We start from the raw sequence: 6000 nt of genomic DNA, 5'->3' as shown, positions 1-6000 counted from the left end.
AAAAGGTGGAAAAATGTTTCAAAAGAAGTCAAATCTAGAAGTATTACATATGTACTTTTTTTTTTCAATAAAATGTAATCAAATTGTACAGAAAAACTGATACATAGGTACTGTGTGATGGCACTTCAAAATGTTCTTAAGAAAGAGATTCTAAATAGTAAGGTTCTACCTGAGTCTGGACTTGTTTGACCAGATAAGGGATGTTAAACAAATTGGTAGGTGAATGAACTTAAGTGGTAGTGCATTCAGATGAAGGTATCATTCAAAAAATCCATGAATAAATTGGAACTCCACATAGACATTGCACTCCTAAAGATTTTCAAAATTACTAATAACTTTTTATATTTCAATACTACGTGTATTGATACAGCTGATATTTAATTATGTATTCCATGTTATTGTTGCTACAGTAAAAACTGTGCATTCTACTAGTAGATCTATATTGTGTGAATTTATCAGTATTGACAATTATGAAGAGTTCAGATCTGCAAAATATGTTGGTGAAAGCAGTTTCTTTTTTACTGAGTTTATATCATGTCAAAACAGATGAGCAATCAAGACTACGAAGGCCTTATACTGTCCCTAGCAAAATAAATAAAAGTTTTGTAATTCCTATTTCCCTGATAACTTTGAAATTACTATGAAAAGCATGTGTTTTGCAACAGAGGGATCATCACAGGTGGTGTGATAGCTAGAATTCTTGATACCTGGCATCTTTGAAAAACAGGACTTGGCTGTACAGGAACTGTAACTTAATCTTTACTGTTAATTCATTTTATATGGTTCCTTTGATCTCTAAACTTTTAATGGAAACTATTGTTAACATGAAGAGAAAAAAACTCTTCTGAACAAGAACTTATCTCCCTAGCACAAAGTAGATCAACAATGTGATTCTTCATTGTCTTACATCACTGTAGTTGTTAGCCCTGGGTACATGTGCAAGCCGAAAAGCTAGCATTTTACTTTATGCTTTCTGGTACTAGGCACGAAGTGTAGAGTGGTAGATATATGTTGATTATCAGGAATTTAAGGCTCTGTTACACAATTGTTTGTGTACTGTGCACATCTTTCTCGGGTGGTCTTAAAAGGCTGTAAGTAAACAATGAAATTGGATGCAATATTAAATAATGCTGAAGAGTACATTAACGTCAAGAGAGTACTGTTACGTGGAAGAAGTAGAAAGATTTAAGTCAGCAAAACCAAGCTCCAAAACAATGCTTTTCAGTCTTCTATTAAATAATGGCTAGTGTGGGTAGCCTCTTCCGGAAGGACTAGTAAGCCAAGAGTTAAAATCTTGTTTCTGATCAGGGTTACTGTGACTTGTGAAAACAATTGCTCCCTGCAGTCTTGCAGATGGCAGAGTTTCCTGATAGTCTGTTTTCAGATGGTTTCCTGCATGACAAGGAATTCCCTAAATAGGAATAGGGAAGATATATTCTAGCAGAAGCCTTATTTGTCTTTGTTAAATTAAATTATGATGTCTTCTTTCTTATTTCCTTGGGATGAATAGAAGTATGTTCATGCCACTACACAGAAAGACACTAGCAACTTTTAAAAAAACATGCTTTGAGCTGTAAATAATCACAGAATAGATCCCACTGTCCAAGATATGGACTGAGTAAGAGATAACCTATTGTAAGGATTTCCCTGAACTGCCTGCTATTAGAAAGACTGACAATTGATGAGTTGCAGCACAGATACATAACACCTCTGGCCAAAAGACAGACTTTGAAGTTTTGAGAGCCTTCTGTTTCTCACTATGTCCAGGGATTTGAATTTTTAACATATACTTTGTATGTAAAAGGATTGCAATACAAGATAGTGGATTCAAATAAGTTTCTCTTAACGGAAAATATCTAGCAAACCCAGAATTCCTGGCAAACTTGATGCACTGAAGTGACAACAGTATGTTCAGTCAACTTTAATTATTGAAATAGTAAAGAATATTGGTGTCTGAAGCTCATTCTTGCTTACCATTCTAAGCAAAAACATTTTTTTTGATTCTCAACCATTTCCTTTCATTCTTTTGCTTATATCCTTACTTGAAGACTAAACAATGTCTAAAATATAAAAGAACTCACAGACCATAAATTATTTTTGTATTTAAAACTATGCTCTATTCTACATTCATAGACTTTGTCAAAAAAGTACAGATGATCTTGTCATAGTATATTTAAAATAATGATGGTATAATTTAATCAAATGGTAACCCATTCCTCTAGAAAAAAATTCTTAAGAAATGTATTTGCTTCACAGTCTTCCTCAGTGCAAAATACCCTAAAATTCATGGCATCATAATACCAATGAAAGATATCAGTAGTGGTCTCAGGGGGTACTGAAAGGTTTCAGCATTATAAATATGTGTCAGGATAATTTTTAAAACCTCAAACTACAGGAGGATTATGCATTAAATAATAATGATCACAGGTGTTTCAACCTGTACTTTTAACTTGTGGCTTGTTCACCCTTATGCCTCTGCAAGTCACTGGTAATTCCATCAGAAAGTCAATAAAGCTAAAGTATATAAAGGCAATTTTATGTAAGATCACATAATTCTTTGTAGGTTATCAATGTATGTCACATCAACCTTGACGTGGAAGTAAGAAAGAGGAGAAAAAGTAGAGAAGTCAATGTTGTCTCCTGAAGACGAAGACAGACACTGTTATTCTTCATGTGGCTGTTTTTCACTTTATCAAAAAACCCAGGGAACATTCTGAGAATGATTTTGAGACACAGAAGATTGGTCAGGTTAAAAACAAAACCTACTCTTAAATATGTGAATCTGATCCCACTCTGTACTCCTTTCACTGAGATTCAGAGAGACTCAATTCTACAGTGGATTTAGACTCCCCAGGTCATGCTTCTTTAACAAATGGTGAAATACTAGAACGAGTCCCCAACGAGGCCTTTCCCTCCACTTCCTATAAAGAACTACAGAATATACTGTAGCTAGGTTCATGAAATAGTTGCTTTTATTCAAAAAAACATTAGGTTCATTATATTTTTGTTCAACCTCCTTCAGAGTTGTGAAAAAGTATGACCAAGAGCTAGCAGACAGTGGCAGTAAGGCTTCAGGACTAGGCTCACTCCTTTGGGAGTTGAAAAATAGATGAGAATTCTGAGGGAAAGGCTTTTGCAAAGTCCATGTGAAATCAGGAGTCGGTAGTTGTACATATTACTGGCCTTAACTTCCCTAAACATCCTAGACTGTCTTCTATAGAGTTATTTAGGATTTTTGTTCTTCTAAGGGAGCGAGAAGTAGAACATCCTGGACTTTATCAACTGCAAACAGTATTCCAAATGAAAGTATTTACAAATTTGTTAACTTGCATTCTAAATGACATGTCTCTAACCTATTCAGGCTTGTGGTTTAGGGATCAAAGGGTCAAAATGGCATGTACTACCTCAACCAGTTTAGACCAGTTCCATTGATTTTTACTCAAAACTCCAGATTGATTTCCATAAGAAATGGCAACATAGACTGATATTACTGTATGGCTTTCAGAAGAAATGTAGTATTTTAAAAGAGAGTATCATAAAATTGATGACATTGCAGAATACCCATTGATGCCAATTTCTGTCAATAAGATTTCTATAATTTGAAGATAGTAAAACATTGACATGTCTAGTAGTATCTGAGGTAAAAATACCATTCACTTCCTTGGAAACAGAAGCAGGCCCAAATTCTGAATGCTAAAATATTACCTGTATCATGAAGTATTAAAATCTTTATTTATTTCATTACTGTTTTAGATATAAAAATACCAAAATATCTATGGAATTTTAAAATATAGTAATTTCTTAATATTTACTCTCACGCTTATAAAAGATATGTACTCCTGAATGATTTAAATCAATTATCCCCGTATGTGTGAAATGCTGTAACAAGATCAATGAGACCTGAACACAAGGAGGCATCTTAGGATAACAGCTGCAGATGCATGCATACTCTAGGAAAAAACCAAACAAATGAACACACGCTACTCACACTTAGGTTTCTCCCTCCCCCATATAAAATCCCTGCAATTGTCATTTCCAATTGTTAAGTGCATAAAAAGAGAAACAACTAAGAACAGGTAGCAGTCCATCTATCAGTACAGGCAAAGTACAATAAATGGTCACTCTTAGAGCCAAGGTAAAATGAATGCTTTGCATTCAGTTTTGAAATTTGTTTTTGATGGCACTTAATGGTTGGAGTATACTTACAACGAAATGCTGTATAGTTAATGGCTGTATGGAAAACTGCAACTACGTATCTTTACTCTCTAAAATACATATTGGTTTTAAAGATGAGCTCAAGATAATTACTTTCACAATATTAATAATTCTGCCAATTGGATTTCCACAAAGTAGATTCAATAAAATACTAAAAATATTTATTCAATAAATCAATTACACTTCTGACTGAGTCTGGATAGCTATAAATTGCTTTCTCATTGGTAAAATTCTGTTTATGAAAACCTATTTTCATGGAAATGACTCTTAAGATTTTTATTGGAAAATGCTTTACAGTTAAACAGAAGATATGAGAACTAATGAAAGGTCCATATGAGCCTTATACATTTAAATAAACAAAAAAAGATTATTTTTTTTAATTGTTGCTTGAAGTAGAATGTAACATCCATGTTTAAAAACACCAAAAAATATAAACAAAAATTAAATACCTTCTTATCCCACTAGATGGTGGTGCCTTCAGATTAGGGCTGAGATGCTCAAACAGACACCACAGGAAAACTTTTGCTTTCTTTAGCTGACCTGCAAATATAGAGAGTGAGATGAGGTTAATCTTGTTCCTCTGGGGATATTAACAAGCATTCAGGTATAATGACTTACTGAATATATTTGAGTAGATAGTATTGTGGTCACAGTAGTTTGCTATAAAGTGTGTTTTAACTTCAGTACACATCTAATAGTATTAATTTTTCTTCCTGAAGAAGAAAAGGTGCAAACAGTATTGAACCTTAATGATGATTGCATCTCATGTAATACAACCTTATTATACTAAGGTCCTGACTTTGCAATTTTACTGCCCTCTATCCTCAGTCAAAATCAAAATCCAGATTAAAGCAGAGAATCATTAGCAACAACTGCATCTTGTGTTCATGTATTTCACTGAAACGATCTAAAAAGTACTACTCACATTTTTATACAACAAATGTACTCCTTGCTTTAAGGAGAAAGGTATTTACACATCATTTAGACAAAAAAGTGACAGTGCCTAAGCATCGAAGGACACATCTCTCCAGTTATAACAGTCAAGCAAAATTTTAATGAATAGAAAAAGTAGATGGGACCTTGTTTGAGAGAGAATTTTTGTGCTTTAATTTTCTCAGGTTCTTATAGTAAATGATCAAATCCTTCATGCCTCAAGTAAAGCTTGAACTGTTATTGCTGAGTTCAGTGCAGATCCTGTGAACTGGAGAGCCTTGTCTCAAAGGCTCTGTCTGTTAAGGACTGTCCCAAGAGTAGACTTAAAATCACACTCAAATGTTGTGCAGGGAGGAAGCCTACAGGTGCAGACTCAGACAGAGCAGGAACATGATGTTAGAGCATACAGAGTATTAAATGTATAACCGTTGGCAGTGAGCTAGCCAGCTGTCAGTCATGCCCAGGCAAGCAGTCCAAAGCAAGTCTAGAGTTTCCTGTGTACATGGCAAGCCATGTGGACAAACTGCTGTAAGCACATGGTTGGTCTAGAGACCACTCTCTCAAATTTGTGCAAAGGTAGTCAGTGATCGGTTGAAAGCAATTTGTGAATTTGCACTGGAAAGAATAAAATAATTCTGAATTGTTTTAATTTTGCTTAAATATTATGAAGTAGATCAGTAGTATGAAAAATTTAAGATTAAAATTAAAAGCTGTTTTATGGATGAAGAACTCCGGTAAGATAAGCCCTAACATTAGACTTCCCAGCTGTTCTTTTTCAAGATAGTGTAATGGTACAGAAAAGTTAAGGATGCCCATAAGTGTCTTGGAATACAGCATTAATCAAGAATCCCA

This window comes from Buteo buteo, chromosome 22, assembly GCF_964188355.1.
Source record: "Buteo buteo chromosome 22, bButBut1.hap1.1, whole genome shotgun sequence".
Taxonomy (NCBI): domain Eukaryota; kingdom Metazoa; phylum Chordata; class Aves; order Accipitriformes; family Accipitridae; genus Buteo; species Buteo buteo.
Note: the sequence above shows the minus strand (reverse complement) of the source record.